This window comes from Hyla sarda, chromosome 9 (assembly GCF_029499605.1).
Source record: "Hyla sarda isolate aHylSar1 chromosome 9, aHylSar1.hap1, whole genome shotgun sequence".
Classification (NCBI taxonomy): Eukaryota; Metazoa; Chordata; class Amphibia; order Anura; family Hylidae; genus Hyla; species Hyla sarda.
In genome coordinates this window covers 173,086,886-173,104,908 of record NC_079197.1, presented here as the reverse complement: position 1 = coordinate 173,104,908, position 18,023 = coordinate 173,086,886, and the positions used below count along the sequence as shown (strand labels likewise).

At 45.7% G+C, this 18,023-nt stretch overlaps 1 protein-coding gene and 1 non-coding gene across 3 annotated transcripts in view; one reads left to right on the top strand and one right to left on the bottom strand.

The window, feature by feature from the left end:
* Nucleotides 1–18,023, bottom strand: part of LOC130291832 (carbohydrate sulfotransferase 6-like) — a 48,764-nt gene that overhangs the window by 22,211 nt on the left and 8,530 nt on the right. The window lies entirely within an intron of this gene.
* LOC130292121 (U2 spliceosomal RNA) lies at nt 8,170–8,357 on the top strand. Its single transcript, XR_008848084.1, has one exon. It is a non-coding gene; the product is annotated as a U2 spliceosomal RNA (small nuclear RNA).

The window sequence follows — 18,023 nt, the reverse complement described above, 5'->3', positions numbered from 1 at the left end:
CTTCCGTCACTTGTCAGGGTGGGAGCAGTAGTCCTTCCGTCACTTGTCAGGGTGGGAGCAGTAGTCCTTCCGTCACTTGTCAGGGTGGGAGCAGTAGTCCTTCCGTCACTTGTCAGGGTGGGAGCAGTAGTCCTTCCGTCAGTTGTCAGGGTGGGAGCAGTAGTCCTTCCGTCAGTTGTCAGGGTGTAGCTGATCCGATGTTCCAGATAATATATGAGGAGGGATGAGCTGGAGGATAGACCCGGACGTCAGCCATGGCAGGACCCATCATCAGCTGTGGGGGAGACGCCTGACAACCGGATATCTTTGATCTGTTCAGATTGCTGATTATGGATTCTAGATTACAGTTCTGCTTTTATGGGGACAAAGTTTCCTGGTCCGGCTGTTTTATGGTGGATAATATAAAATCTGTACAAAAACACAAGGAAGCGGTCATGGAGAAAATACTTAAAGGGGTCCTCCAATGGAAAACAAGTGTCTTCAAATCAACAGGTGCCATAAAGTTATACAGATTTGTAAATTACTTCTATTAACCATTTCAGTAGTTAGTGTAGAATAATATATAAAATTTATATATATATATATATATATATATATATATATATATATATATATATATTTATATATATGCAGTGGCGTAGCGTGGGTTGTCAGCCCGGGGCAAGGCAAGTAATTTGCGCCCCCTAACCGGTGGATTTTAGCACTCGAGTCTCTTCCACTAGATTAGTTAACCCTTTACCCCCTAAGCACATGGATTGTTTGTTATGAAAATACTGATGTCATTAAAGTAAAATGCGTCTAAATACAAGTTTATTTTCAAACCCTTTATTGAGTGCGAACATTACACATTCTCCACATTCTCAGCAGGTCTATGAATACAAATCTACAAATGTAGTAACCGAGCACGGGCCGCGCTATTATATGTCGTCTCACAACCATCGGAAACGACCAAAAATATCAAGAACAAAAACTAAACATCAAAATGGAACCGAACCCTGGAGATGATCCAAGGCACATGACAGGGGGGGTATTATAAGTAAGCGGCAAATGTCAGGGGGGCATTATTTGTGCATTATATGGGCACATGACAGGGGGCCCCTGACATGTGCCCCCACATATATTGCCCCCTGACATGTGCCCCCACATATATTGCCCCCTGACATATGCCCCTCACATATAATGCCCCCCTGCCATGTGCCCCCACATATATTGCCCCCTGACATGTGCCCCTCACATATAATGCCCCCCTGTCATGTGCCCCTCACATATAATGCCCGCCTGTCATGTGCCCCCACATATAATGCCCCCCCTGACATGTGCCCCTCACATATAATGCCCCCCTGTCATCTGCCCCTCACATATAATGCCCCCTGAGGGGGCAGGACAGGGGGCATTATATGTGAAGGGCACATGTCAGGGGGGCATTATATGTGAGGGGCACAGGACAGTGGGGGGTCCTGTCATGTGCCCCCACATATAATGCCCCCCTGACATGTGCCCCTTACTCATCATTTGCCCCTCTCACTTATAATTTGCTCCCCCCTCCCCTTTCTCACGCCCGTCACCTTTCTCCTACGCTGCAGCTGATCCATTCCTGCAGTCAGTGGGAGCCGCAGGGACGTGATCTCCGGGCTCCGGCACGATGATGTGATGTCATCGCGCCGGCCTGCCGTGATTGGCTCTCACTGACTGCAGGAATGGAGCAGCCGCGGCTTGTGATAGCAAGGTGACGGGCGTGAGAAAGGGGTGGTGGAGCGGGACAGCCGACAGCTCACGCTCCACCATGCGATAGTTCAGGAAGAGGGGCAACATTCTCGGGGGGGAATTGCCCCGTTGTCCCCCTCCCCCGGATCCACCACAGCCTCCACAGTTGGCGCGACCGGCAGCTCGGATCGGATTCGCGCAGCCAGCACTGCAAAGAGAGTGAGTGAGCCAGGCAGGGGCAGAGAGCTGCGAGTGCGAGCGCGTCCCCCAGATGTTACGCCCGGTGCGGCCGCCCCCCTGCACCCCCCACACTACATATGTATATATATATATATATATATATATATATATATATATATATATATAGTTTTTTTTTTGGGGGGGTTCTGGGATATTATGTTAATATTAATAAGTGTGTTGAGATTTTATTGTGTCTATTTATCAGCTTTGAAAAATTTTAGAAAAAATTAAAAAAGGAATGTTAACCCTTCCAGTACTTATCAGCTGCTGTATGCTCCAGAGGAAGTTGTATAGCTCTTTCCAGTCTGACCACAGTGCTCTCTGCTGACGCCTCTGTCCATGTCAGGAACTGTCCAGAGTAGGAGCAAATCCCCATAGCAAACCTCTTCTGCTCTGGACAGTTCCTGACACGGACAAAGATGGCAGCAGAGAGCACTGTGGTCAGACTGGAAAGAACTACACAACTTCCTGTGAAGCACTGTAGCACTAAAAGGGTTGAGATTTTTAAATAGAAGTAATTTTCAAATCTGCATAGCTTTCTAGTACCAGTTGATGTGGAAATATTTGTTTTCCTCCGGAGCACCCCTTTAGAGAGGTCAGTTAAGGGGAGGGGGCGGAGAGGGAGCTGGGGGCTAGGCCTGGACCCCCTTTTCTGAGTTCAGGATATCACCATTGGGTTTGGTTCCAAAAAGGAGCCTAATAAATGTTTTGTTGTTACCCACATTTCCTTTCCGGGTGTTGGCTCTTTTAACCCTTAGATGACACAGGGCTTACATGTCCGCCTTTATGCCCCCTATGAATGACTTTATAAATTACTTACTCCCGGTCCTGGTTGAAAAAACATAAAGTCACAATTATTGCGCAACTTTGCTCAGCTGTGCAAAAAATTCTGGGACTTTTTTTTTGTTGCTGGATTTACGGAAGGCTCGCCACTTTGAAAAAAGAAAAAGTGGGCGTAGCATGTTGTATTGTAAATGGGGTGTGACCGCTGTGGGCCATCAAATTTACCACAACTTACGTCGGTCAACTGCACCCAGTCTCGACAATCCTGTGAACCTCACCATCTATACACATGAATGTGAACACGTCCCCAGTTTATTGTCGGGTTGTATCTCAGGTGTGATCAGAAGCCTCAACAAACAGAACAATATGGCTTGATACCAGTCGTTTTGTGTACACAGGACTTTATAGAGTTACAAGTGTGATCACTATTATTCTGCAACAGATGGAAACCAGAGCTTAAACCAAAACTACTGCGCAATAAAGTGACGTCTATGGCAACCCTATTCTCTCCCTGTAAAAATGGGTTATTGATCATTAACCCTTCACAGACTGAATAATAAAAAAAAATATTCACATTCTCCTGCAGGAAGAACATTCCAGCACCTTCAGAAAGTTATAGGGACTAAAATGAGGTCACTTCATCTCTACCGCTAGGTTCCATGGTCTAGGTTAGGTTTCTATATAACCATTATACCATTATATAATTAACCGTTATAAGCGCGGTATAGCAGTTCTCAATGTTCAAACAATAGAAAGAAATTCCAGCATTCGGATTAATGCTTGAAAACTTATTGAACATCCAGAAAACACCATAAAAGTAAAGGTGCACAGTAAAACATGGAAAAAAAAAAGTTACCGATCAACACCTTTCTGGCTTTATCAGCCCACAGATCATGACTAAGGGCTGATAAAGCCAGAAATGCGTTGATCATTTGCTTTTTTTCCTGTATCTTTGCTTTTACCTACATAAAACAGCATGAAGGCAAAGGTGCACAGTAAAAGGGCAAATATACAGGGGGAAAAGCAAACAATTAATGTGTGTCTGGCTTTATCAGCCCACAGATCATGACTAAGGGCTGATAAAGCCAGAAATCCGTAGATTGTTTGCTTTTTTTTCTGTATCTTTGCTTTAAAGGGGTACTCCGTCCCTAGACATCTTATCCCCTATCCAAAGGATAGGGGATAAGATGTGTGATCGTGGGGGTCACACCGCTGGGGACCCCCACGATCTTCCTGCTGCACCCAGCGTTCATTTAGAGTATTGGGTGCAGCGCTGGAGGCTTGTGATGTCACGGCCATGCCCCACTCGTGACGTCATGGCCCATGCCCCTTCAATGCCCCCTCCCATAGTCTTACATTGAGGGGGAGTGGCCGAGCGGGGCATGGGTGAGCCTCCTCCCCACAATGCCAGTCGCTCCGTGCCCCGGATGTCTGGGGTACAGTAGCCGAGATCGCAGGGGTCTTCATCGGTCGGACCCCCCGCGATCAGACATCTTATCCCCTATCCTTTGGATAGGGGATAAGATGTCTTGGGGCAGAGTACCCCTTTAATGTCCATAAAACACCATAAGGCTAAAGGTGCACAGTAAAAGGGAAAAGATACAGGAAAAAATGCAAATGAATGACGTTTCTGACTTTGTTTGCCCACAAGGGCTGAAAAATGAATGAATATGGCGCCCCCTTCTGCCTGGTGCTCTAGTAAGGATCCCAATCCTTATAATAGCTTCAAAGTAAACTTGGCACTCAGTTTGAAATTTAATATGATTTTTATTAGTGTAGTCCTTACATTAAAAATTGACATTTCGGTCCTACCTGGACCTTCATCAGAATAATACCGAACTGTTGAGGAGGTGAAAATGAAGTAGGAAGCGGCCAAAAAATTGTATAAGTGACCATAAAGATCTCTAGTGTGACTATGGTCACTAATACAATTCACTTTGCGCACGGCACCTGTCCACTTCTTACTTCATTTTCGCCTCCACAACAGTTTGGTATTATTCCGATGAAGGTCCGGGTAGGACTGAAATGTCAATTTTCTATGTAAGAACCTGCTTTCATCTGTGAAGAGCACAGGGCACCAGTGGCAAATTTGCCAATCTTGGTGCACGGTGTTGGGCTGTAAGCACAACCCCCACCTGTGGATGTTGGGCCCTCATACCACCCTCAGGGAGTCTGTTTCTGACCGTTTGAGTGGACACATGCACATTTGTGGCCTGCTGGAGGTCATTTTGCAGGGCTCTGGCAGTGCTCCTCCTGCTCCTCATTGCACAAAGGCGGAGGTAGCGGTCCTGCTGCTGGGTTGTTGCCTTCCTACGGCCTCCTCCACAGCTCGCATTGATCTGCCATCCTGGATGAGCTGCACTACCTGAGCCACTTGTGTGGGTTGTAGACTCCGTCTCATGCTACCACTAGAGTGAAAGCACCGACAGCATTCAAAAGTGACCAAAAAACATCAGCCAGGAAGCATAGGAACTGAGAAGTGGTCTGTGGTCACCACCTGCAGAACCACTCCTTTATTGGGGGTGTCTTGCTAATTGCCTATAATTTCCACCTGTTGTCTGTTCCATGTGAAATTGATTGTCAATCAGTGTTCTTCCTGAGTGGACAGTGGGATTTCACACAAGTGTCAGTGACTTGGAGTTACATTGTGTTGTTTTACATTGTGTTGTTTTACTTTATTTTTTTTTTTTTTGAGCAATGTATATGGGAAAAAACGCCTTTCTGGCTTTGTCAGCCCACAGATCATGACTAAGGGCTGATAAAGACAGAAACGCATTGATTGTTTGCTTTTCCTGTATCTTTGCATTTTTATTGTGCACCTTTACCTGGAGGTCTGGGCATGCTGGGAGTTGTAGTTTGGTAACATCTGGCGGTCCGGGAATGCTGGAAGTAATTTTACAACATCTGGAGGGCCACAGTTTGGAGACCACCGATCCAGAGCACAGCCTGATAGAGAACTATTGGTAATGGTGAGAGCGCCCTGATAGTATCTGGTGCAGACAAGAGATTATATAACTCCTCGTTGTTTGCTCAGTCACCTGATATCATGTAGTCCCAGTTTATGGACATCAACAAACACGAAATGATAAGACGACGCGTAAAAAGTAAAAGCAACTAGAACTGTCATAAATTCTGAGTATGGAAATTCCCAATGACTAAATTCTGACCAAACACGGAGACACAGAGATGTAGCGGAGGCCGAACGATCATTTGGCTGTCACTCCCCAACAGTGATGGTACAAGAGGGGTCGCAGTGGTCGCAATCGTGACTGGGCTCCCTGCCACATAAGCCACATAGGAAGCAGGACCCTCAGACAGTAGACAGGTTCTCTAGATTCCCGGGTGTCATTTGTATCATCAATATCATTATAATCAAATGTGTAAGTGCTGCCTCTCTCCCCGCCAGCACTCACCCAGGCCTGACTAGAAGAGACCAGAGCAGTGGAGCCGCACAGGACCCGGGACAGGAGTTTATAAAGGGAAAGTGGCACAGATTGGGGGCACAGTTTATGGGAACAGTCAGGCAATTCATAAAGGGGGGCGGTGGCACAGTTTATATGAGGGCAGGGACAACATTGATTGTTGGAGGGAAGCACAGTGCATAATTATTTATTTTAGGGCACCACGTGTGGCGGGATTGTAATCAGGGGCACAGCATGTAGCAGTGCCGTATTCAAGGATTTGGGGGTACAGCATGTGGCAGTATTTTATTCAAGGGAAGAGTGTGCCAATATTCTTTTTAGTGGGCACCATTTGTGATAGTACTATATGAAAGGAATACAGCATGGGGCAGTATTATGTGTAGAGAACTCAGCATGTGGCAGTATTATGTGTAGGGAACTCAGTATGTGGCAGTATTATGTGTAGGGAGCTCAGCATGTGGCAGTATTATGTGTAGGGAGCACAGCGTATGGCAGTATTATGTGTAGAGAACTCAGCATGTGGCAGTATTATGTGTAGGGAACTCAGTATGTAGCAGTATTATGTGTAGGGAGCTCAGCATGTGGCAGTATTATGTGTAGGGAGCTCAGCATGTGGCAGTATTATGTGTAGAGAACTCAGCATGTAGCAGTATTATGTGTAGAGAACTCAGCATGTGGCAGTATTATGTGTAGAGAACTCAGCATGTAGCAGTATTATGTGTAGAGAACTCAGCATGTGGCAGTATTATGTGTAGGGAGCACAGCGTATGGCAGTATTATGTGTAGGGAGCTCAGCATGTGGCAGTATTATGTGTAGAGAACTCAGCATGTAGCAGTATTATGTGTAGAGAACTCAGCATGTGGCAGTATTATGTGTAGAGAACTCAGCATGTAGCAGTATTATGTGTACAGATCTCAGCATGTGGCAGTATTATGTGTAGAGAACTCAGCATGTGGCAGTATTATGTGTAGGGAGCTCAGCATGTGGCAGTATTATGTGTAGGGAGCTCAGCATGTCCCAGTATTATGTGTAGGGAGCTCAGCATGTGGCAGTATTATGTGTAGGGAAACCAGTATGTGGCAGTATTATGTGTACAGATCTCAGCATGTGGCAGTATTATGTGTAGAGAACTCAGCATGTAGCAGTATTATGTGTAGAGAACTCAGCATGTGGCAGTATTATCTGTAGGGAACTCAGTATGTGGCAGTATTATGTGTAGGGAGCACAGCGTATGGCAGTATTATGTGTAGGGAGCTCAGCATGTGGCAGTATTATGTGTAGGGAGCTCAGCATGTGGCAGTATTATGTGTAGAGAACTCAGCATGTAGAAGTATTATGTGTAGGGAACTCAGCATGTAGAAGTATTATGTGTAGGGAGCACAGCGTATGGCAGTATTATGTGTAGGGAACACAGCGTATGGCAATATTATGTGTAGGGAGCTCAGCATGTGGCAGTATTATGTGTAGGGAGCACAGCATCTGGCAGTATTATGGGTAGGGAACTCAGAATGTGGCAGTATTATGTGTGGGGAGCACAGCGTATGGCAGTATTATGTGTACAGAACTCAGCATGTAGCAGTATTATGTGTAGGGAGCTCATCATGTAGCAGTATAATGTGTAGAGAACTCAGCATGTGGCAGTATTATGTGTAGGGAGCACAGCGTATGGCAGTATTAAGTGTAGGGAACTCAGCATGTGGCGGTATTATGTGTAGGGAGCACAGTGTATGGCAGTATTATGTGTAGGGAGCACAGCGTATGGCAGTATTAAGTGTAGGGAACTCAGCATGTGGCAGTATTATGTGTAGGGAGCACAGCATGTGGCAGTATTATGTGTAGGGAGCTCAGCATTTGGCAGTATTATGTGTAGGGAGCACAGTGTATGGCAGTATTATGTGTAGGGAGCACAGCGTATGGCAGTATTATGTGTAGGGAACTCAGCATGTGGCAGTATTACGTGTAGGGAGCACAGCGTATGGCAGTGCTATGTGTGGCAGTAGTTGAGACATAGCAACTACTGCCGCTTCTCGGCCTTTTGGCTAAGATCAAGTGTAGTATCTGTTCTTATCAGTTTTTCATGCCGGTGGACAGTAACGCCGATATGGGGCTGGTGGGGATGGGTGCTGCATGGAGGATGCAGGTGTACCAGGGCTTTCCGGGGCTGGTTCTGAGGAATCAGCTCGACGGCTGCCCCGATGTGACCTGTTCCCTCCTGGTCTCGCCATGAGGCTGAGAGGGTCTAGAGCCGAGGTACTTTTGTGCCTCGGGGAGTGGTGACCCCGAGGTGCCGAAACTCACTGGGAGAATAGACTCACTGAGTTGAAGCACGGGCACCATAATCTCTTCACCTTGTGGCACTCACCTCTTGGTTCCCGGCCTTCTGGCTAGGATCAGAGAAATTTTTATAGATCCGGCCGGATGTCCGGGCAGTATATCTGCACACATTCACTTATTTATTTATTTTTGTCTCACTGTGTCACTTTTTGCGTGTTGTGTGTTCACAGGATTTGTCAGGATGCGGTAGCACTTCTGGGTGTCCCTCCTGGCGGTCTAGGGGAGGTGTGTGTGGCCATTAGGTTCCGCACCTCCCTGCAAACACCCCGGGTAGTCCTGCTTTGGCAGGGTACCTACCGTTATCGGCTCTGCGGGCAGATACCTTGGCTAACGCCAAGGGGGATGCCGGGAGCATTTGTGGTCCCCTAGTAGCTTCGGCGAAAAGGGACATCGAACCTGGAACCTCGCAGGTACCTTTTGGTCCGGAGGCGAAGGGTAAGGTTTGTTGGGGGGCCTCTCTCCTATCGGAGAAGGGCTTGCGATAGACCGCATCCTTTGTGCACGTTTTTTTAGTGTAACACGTTTGCACTTTTTCTTGCACTTTGGGTGAATCGAAAGCACGTTCCTCGGCTTTAAAAAAAATAAAAAATAGCAAGAAGAGGTCTTCATGGTGGTCTGGACCAAAGGAGATGAAAGAAGAAGACCTGTGAGTCTGATGAGAGATGTAGTCCCTGTAGTCTCTGTAGTCCCTGTAAAGTATAAAACAGTTGCCCATGGAAATCCACCTCCCTGAGCCGGCTGTACCCAGACATCAGCTATTGGGGGATAGCTGGGGGGCGACCATACACATGAGTAGTCATACATGTTTGGTTATAGAGGGGGAGTATTGTAAAGTAACTTTAATATGTAATTTGTAAAGGTAGAAGAGTTGTAGAAGTTTCCTTAGGATGATATATGTGACCCTTGTCCCGTCCCTCTCTTCCTTATTAGTCACTAACATTATATGGGCCTCATAACTAACACTTACGTGGCAGTATTATGTGTAGGGAACTCAGCATGTGGCAGTATTATGTGTAGGGAACTCAGTATGTGGCAGTATTATGTGGAGAGCACAGTGTATGGCAGTATTATGTGTAGGGAACACAGCATGTGGCAGTATTATGTGTAGGGAACACAGCATGTGGCAGTATTATGTGTAGGGAACTCAGTATGTAGCAGTATTATGTGTAGGGAACTCAGCATGTAGCAGTATTATGTGTAGGGAACTCAGCATGTGGCAGTATTACGTGTTGGGAACTCAGCATGTGGCAGTATTATGTGTAAGGAACACAGCGTATGGCAGTATTATGTGTAGGGAGCTCAGCATGTAGCAGTATTATGTGTAGGGAACTCAGCATGTGGCAGTATTATGTGTAGGGAGCTCAGCATGTGGCAGTATTATCTGTAGGGAACTCAGCATGTGGCAGTATTATGTGTAGGGAACTCAGCATGTGGCAGTATTATGTGTAGGGAGCACAGCGTATGGCAGTATTATGTGTAGGGAGCTCAGCATGTGGCAGTATTATGTGTAGGGAACTCAGCATGTAGCAGTATTATGTGTAGGGAACACAGCATGTGGCAGTATTATGTGTAGGGAACTCAGCATGTGGCAGTATTATGTGTAGGGAACTCAGCATGTGGCAGTATTATGTGTAGGGAGCTCAGCATGTGGCAGTATTATGTGTAGGGAGCTCAGCATGTGGCAGTATTATGTGTAGGGAACTCAGCATGTGGCAGTATTATGTGTAGGGAAACCAGTATGTGGCAGTATTATGTGTAGGGAACTCAGCATGTGGCAGTATTATGTGTAGGGAACACAGCATGTGGCAGTATTATGTGTAGGGAACTCAGTGTGTAGCAGTATTATGTGTAGGGAGCTCAGCATGTGGCAGTATTATGTGTAGGGAGCTCAGCATGTGGCAGTATTATGTGTAGGGAACTCAGAATGTGGCAGTATTATGTGTAGGGAGCACAGCGTATGGCAGTATTATGTGTGCAGAACTCAGCATGTAGCAGTATTATGTGTAGGGAACTCAGCATGTGGCAGTATTATGTGTAGGGAGCTCAGCATGTGGCAGTAATATGTGTAGGGAACTCAGCATGTGGCAGTATTATGTGTAGGGAGCTCAGCATGTGGCACATATTATGTGTAGGGAACTCAGCATGTGGCAATATTATGTGTAGGGAGCACAGTGTATGGCAGTATTATGTGTAGGGAGCTCAGCATGTGGCAGTATTATGTGTAGGGAGCTCAGCATGTGGCAGTATTATGTGTATGGAGCACAGCGTATGGCAGTATTATGTGTAGGGAACTCAGCATGTGGCAGTATTATGTGTAGGGAGCACAGCGTATGGCAGTATTATGTGTAGGGAACTCAGCATGTAGCAGTATTATGTGTAGGGAACTCAGTGTGTAGCAGTATTATGTGTAGGGAACTCAGCATGTGGCAGTATTATGTGTAGGGAACTCAGCATGTGGCAGTATTATGTGTAGGGAACTCAGCATGTGGCAGTATTATGTGTAGGGAACTCAGCATGTGGCAGTATTATGTGTAGGGAGCACAGCGTATGGCAGTATTATGTGTAGGGAGCTCAGCATGTGGCAGTATTATGTGTAGGGAACTCAGCATGTGGCAGTATTATGTGTAGGGAACTCAGCATGTGGCAGTATTATGTGTAGGGAACTCAGCATGTGGCAGTATTATGTGTAGGGAACTCAGCATGTGGCAGTATTATGTGTAGGGAACTCAGCATGTAGCAGTATTATGTGTAGGGAACTCAGCATGTGGCAGTATTATGTGTAGGGAACTCAGCATGTGGCAGTATTATGTGTAGGGAGCACAGCGTATGGCAGTATTATGTGTAGGGAACTCAGCATGTAGCAGTATTATGTGTAGGGAACTCAGCATGTGGCAGTATTATGTGTAGAGAACTCAGCATGTGGCAGTATTATGTGTAGGGAACTCAGCATGTGGCAGTATTATGTGTAGGGAACTCAGCATGTGGCAGTATTATGTGTAGGGAGCACAGCGTATGGCAGTATTATGTGTAGGGAACTCAGCATGTAGCAGTATTATGTGTAGGGAACTCAGCATGTGGCAGTATTATGTGTAGAGAACTCAGCATGTGGCAGTATTATGTGTAGGGAACTCAGCATGTGGCAGTATTATGTGTAGGGAACTCAGCATGTGGCAGTATTATGTGTAGGGAGCTCAGCATGTGGCAGTATTATGTGTAGGGAGCACAGCGTATGGCAGTGCTATGTGTGGCAGTAGTTGAGACATAGCAAGAAGAGGTCTTCATGGTGGTCTGGACCAAAGGAGAAGAAAAGAAGAAGACCTGTGAGTCTGATGAGAGATGTAGTCCCTGTAGTCCCTGTAGTCCCTGTAAAGTATAAAACAGTTGCCCATGGAAATCCACCTCCCTGAGCCGGCTGTACCCAGACATCAGCTATTGGGGGATAGCTGGGGGGCGACCATACACATGAGTAGTCATACATGTTTGGTTATAGAGGGGGAGTATTGTAAAGTAACTTTAATATGTAATTTGTAAAGGTAGAAGAGTTGTAGAAGTTTCCTTAGGATGATATATGTGACCCTTGTCCCGTCCCTCTCTTCCTTATCAGTCACTAACATTATATGGGCCTCATAACTAACACTTACATCTCCTGACTGACATCTGACTGTTGTATATAACTGCTCTGTAAAACTGAGATAGAGGAACTTATGTTTATTTTCCTCTTACATCAACTCCACGACCTCCCCCCCCCCTCCCCCGCCCGTGTAGATTTTACCAATAATGTATATGAGTTCAGGAGAAAAGGGAGCGATTACCCATAGGTGACGGTCTCTCAGCTTTTGTTATCACCGGTGACTTGCGCCCATATAAACCCAGTGTTCACAAGTCCAGAGCCTTATACATGAACAAGTGAGGAATTGTTTATGGTTATTTTATCAATGTTTGGTCTACAAAAACAGAACTGGTAGAAGTGGACAGAGGGAGGAAGTACTGTGTATTACTAATAATTTACAGAGAGAGACTGATGGCGAGAGACAGGGAGGCAGTACTATCTGTACCGATATAATTTAAAGCAAGAGGCAAGGAGGCAGTATTATATGTGTCTACATGACTTACACAGAGATACAGGGAGGCAGTACTATCTGTGCTTACATCATTTACAGGGAGATACAGGGAGGCATTACTCTCCGTGCTTACATCATTTACAGGGAGATACAGGGAGGCAGTACTCTCTGTGCTTACATCATTTACAGGGAGATACAGGGAGGCAGTACAATCTGTGCCTACATCATTTACAGGGAGATACAGGGAGGCAGTACTATCTGTGCTTACATCATTTACAGGGAGATACAGGGAGGCAGTACTATCTGTGCCTACATCATTTACAGGGAGATACAGGGAGGCAGTACTATCTGTGCTTACATCATTTACAGGGAGATACAGGGAGGCAGTACTATCTGTGCCTACATCATTTACAGGGAGATACAGGGAGGCAGTACTATCTGTGCTTACATCTTATACAGGGAGGCAGTACTATCTGTGCTTACATCATGTACAGGGAGATACAGGGAGGCAGTACTATCTGTGCTTACATCATTTACAGGCAGATACAGGGAGGCAGTACTATCTGTGCTTACATCATCTACAGGGAGATACAGGGAGGCAGTACTATCTGTGCTTACATCGTTTACAGGGAGATACAGGGAGGCAGTACTATCTGTGCCTACATCATTTACAGGGAAATACAGGGAGACAGTACTATCTGTGCTTACATCATCTACAGGGAGATACAGGGAGGCAGTACTATCTGTGCCTACATAATTTACAGGGAGATTCAGGGAGGTAGTACTATCTGTGCTTACATCATTTATAGGGAGATTCAGGGAGGTAGTACTATCTGTGCTTACATCATTTATAGGGAGAAACATGGAGGCAGCACTGCCTATGTCTTCATCATGTAAAGGGATACAGTGGTGGGGTACTATCACCGTCAGTGATTCATGTACAAGAAGAGACAGGGAGACAGTACTATCTATTTCTATTTCATTTGCAAGAAAAGACAATCAGGCAGTACTGTCTGTACAGATATATAATTGACAGAAAGAGACAGGGAGGTAGTACTATCTTTGCTTATTTCATACACAGGGGGAAACTATCTATACCTATGTAATACATGTGTGGCTGACCTGCAGATTCTTTGTATGGAGGAAGAAAAGACCCAGCAGCGGCTGAGACTCATATAGGGAACGATAGGATATCAATTTTGCTTGTAAGCCCCCTTTAAGGATTCACAGATAACATAATTATAACGATAATATAAAAAATAAAAAAATATCTAGATGATACATTTCCTTTTAGCCCCTAGAGGGCATGCGAGGTACATGAATGTCTCCGCTGCCTGGTCCGTAGCGCACTGCAATGTACATGTAAGTATGTAAAGCACAGTGAGTGTATGAGTGAGCTGTGCTAGCTTCATACAAGGTAATGTCCGTCATTAACCTCTTAAATGCCGCAATCCTGCGGGGTCCGATTGTTTTCCCCTGCAGCCAAAATCCCCCATCGGGTAGGTGGTGATCTCCTAATTAGAATAAAAATTAAAAAAAAAAAAAAATATATATATATATATAGGACACTAAACTTCAAATCATCCCTCCCCCATCTTCAAATTTTTTAAATTTAATTACGAAAATAAAAATACTTGTTATTGACGCATGCCGGACTGTCGGAACTATTTAAATATATCAGTGTTGATCCCATACGTGAATGGCATAAATGCAAAACAATACCAGAGTCTGGAGATTGTGATTTTTGGTCATGTTACGTCACCGAAAAAATAGAATAAAAATTTATCAAAAAGTCCTATGAAAACCAAAATGGCACCGAAACAACAGATCAAGGCATCAAAAATGACCCTCAAACAGCTCCGTATACGTAAAAATAAAAGAATTATAGGGGTCAAGAAAATGCAAATTTTAACATAATTCTGGCGTCCAGCCCAAAACATAATTTTTTTTGCTATTGAGTGAGGTACCTATAGTACAGGTGGACAAGGCTTACACCACCAACCAACCCCCCGATGCCAACCCACATCACCATCCCCCCCCCCCACCCCCCGCGCGATCACCTTGCACGCACCCGGTGTTCTGAAAATTAGATTCTGAATGCTGGGTTTGGGCAGCTGCAAAGTCACGCCACGCCTCCCCGTGACATCATGCCACGCCCCCTCCATTCCTTTCTGTGGGAGGGGGGGTGATGACCATCACGCCCCCTACCATAGACATGAATGGAGGGGGCGTGGAGTGACGACATAACCACATATGCGTTAGGAACATTCCTTCTGTTATCATCTAACCGACCTTATTGTAAATGGATGTTAACATCAGCTTAAAGGGCTACTCCGCTGCAGGGAGCTCATGACCTCATAGCCCCGCCCCCTCATGATGACACACACCCTCAATGCAAGTCTATGGGAGGGGGCGTGACAGTTGTCACGCCCCCTCCCATAGACTTGCATTAAGGGAGCGGGGCGTGACATCATGAGGGGGGCGGGTCTTTGACGTTACGAGCTCCAGGCGCCGGCTCCAGCATTCGGACCAGTTTATTCCAAACGCTGAGCAGCGGAGTACCCCTTTAACTCTGCTTCTTAAATGGGGGCTGTCAGATCCAAAAACTTTTTATATGTTGTTACTGATGAAAATTAAAGATCTTTTGTAATATGGTTGTTTAAAAAACTTTTTAATATAAAAAAAAAAGTTACTGAAAATCCCACCACTAGGGGGCCCCCCCCCCCCCATACCTACTAGGACACTAACTAGTCCTGCAATGGCATTAGGCATGTCCATGAGTCATGAACAAAAGATGACTTATGGACAAGGCTGCATGAGCTGACGCACCAATCACCTCCCACCACCAGAAGGGAGGGTCACGCCCACTCCCACCACACACCAATCACCTCCCACCACCACAAGAGAGCTCTAAATGTACAACACAAATAGAGAAACATAGCCGCACATCCACCATTTGTATTTTGATCTATTTGCTTCTCAGCATAATTTCATAAACTAACAGGTTTTTATTATACATTTTGATCAAAAATTACAAGCCTACTCGCCACGTCAAGGCCACCTAGTCAGAGTGGGTCCCTAACCTAACACTGGCGTAGAGCCGGGCGGCAACCACTGCCTCCGAGACACCAAGCCCACCAGGGGAATGACCCAGTGGCCAGGCAGCCCCACTGCTGCCCGACCAAGCCCCTGGCTCCGGGCCGCACCACCCCACAGACAAAGCATCACAGAAACAATGGCCGCCACAGAGAACCACACCAGTATGAAACCTACCATGTGCTCCCTACCAGAGGGCTAAGAGAATGTTAGGAGGAAACCCATATGCAGTCTCCTGTTAATAAGGGTTTCCTCCTTACATTCTCTGAGCCCTCTGGTAGGGAGCACATGGTCGGTGTTCACACTGCTGTGGTTCTCTGTGGTGGCCATTGTTGCTGTGATGCTTTGTCTGTGGGGTGGTACGACCCAGAGCCAGGGGCTTGGTCGGGCAGCAGTGGGGCTGCCTGGCCACTGGGTAATTCCCCCTATGGGCTTGGTGTCTCTGAGGCAGTGGTCGCTGCCCGGCGCTACGCCAATGTTAGGTTAGGGACCCACTCTGACTAGATGGCCTTGACGTGGCGAGTGGGCTTGTACTTTTTGATCAAAATGTATAATAACAACCTGTTAGTTTTTTTAATTATACTAAGAAGCAAGTAAATCAAAATACAAATGGTGGATGTGCGGCTGTGTTTCTCTATTTTTGTTGTATACTTCCATAGAGTTATTATCCCAACTTACAATGGACGTCCTAAAACCAGTAAAAGGGGTACTCCGGAGGGGAAAAAAAATTTCAAATCAACTGGTGCCAGAAAGTTTAATTTGTAAATTACTTCTATATAATAATCTAAACTCTTCCAGTACCTATCAGCTGCTGTATGCTCCAGAGGAAGTTGTGTAGCTCTTTCCAGTCTGACCACAGGGCTCTCTGCTGCCACCTCTGTCCGTGTCAGGAACTGTCCAGAGCAGGAGCAAATCCCCATAGCAAATCTCTCCTGCTCCGGACAGTTCATGACACGAACAAAGGTGTCAGCAGAGAGCACTGTGGTCAGACTGTAAAGAACTACACAACTTCCTCTGGAACATACAGCAGCTGATAAGTACTGGAAGGATTAAGATTTTTATATATAAGTAATTTACAAACCTGTAAAAATTTCTGCCACCAGTTGATTTGCAAACATTTTTGTATTCCTCTGAAGTACCCCTTTAATATTGTCCCTTGAGGGACCACTGTACTGTAGTATGCTGCACACTTTTTTATATGTAAACCTTTCTTAGTTTTTGTCTCTACAGGGAACCATCCTATTTGTTTAGTAACTAATTAACAGTTGGCTTAATATTAAAAAGAATCGAAAAGCCAAATAGAAATCTATATTTCCTGTTTGCACATGACTTTCCCAGCCGCCGGTTGGCGTGTCACATGGCGCGGGCCCAGTCGTTCTATTCATTAGGGGACACATCCGTCTTGGATGAATCTTCTGTTGTCACCAGAACAATGTATCCGCTGATGTTATCTGGTGGAGTCGCCTATCGGTTCCATCGCGTTCTCAGGCTCACACATCTCTTTCACCTGCTTGGCAGAGAATCGTATTTCCTTACTGAAACAGTTACACAACCTACCTAGTACCAGGAAGGGTTCTCAATCACCGGAGGAATTTTTATTTAAATTATTTTATTATTTTTACTATTTGAGAAAATTATGTCAGTTATAAAAAAAAACGTATTTTTATTTTTTTAAGGGTACCTGTCGTTTGCAAAAAACGTTTTATAAAATCAAGATAATGACATTAAATGTATATTTGTAATATACATTGGTTAATAAAATTTTATATTTTTGGGTTAAAAAAAAGTTATTGCCTGTGTATCTCTGTGCAGAGACAAAATAAAGGAAGTGTGGGTGGACAAGCAGGGCTCTGTATACTGAGAACAAGCAGGGCTCTGTACACTGAGGACAAGCAGGGCTCTATATACCGAGGACAAGCAGGGCTCTGTACTCGGAGGACAAGCAGGGCTCTGTACACTGAGGACAAGCAGGGCTCTGTACACTGAGGACAAGCAGGACTCTGTACACTGAGGACAAGCGGGGCTCTATACACTGAGGACAAGAAGGGCTCTGTACACTGAGGACAAGCGGGGCTCTGTACACTGAGGACAAGCAGGGCTCTGTACACTGAGGACAAGCAGGGCTCTGTACACTGAGAACAAGCAGGGCTCTGTACACCGAGGACAAGCAGGGCTCTGTACACCGAGGACAAGCAGGGCTCTGTACACCGAGGACAAGCAGGGCTCTGTACACTGAGGACAAGCAGGGCTCTGTACACTGAGGAAAAGCAGGGCTCTGTACACTGAGGACAAGCAGGGCTCTGTACACTGAGGACAAGCAGGGCTCTGTACACTGAGGACAAGCGGGGCTCTATACACTGAAGACAAGAAGGGCTCTGTACA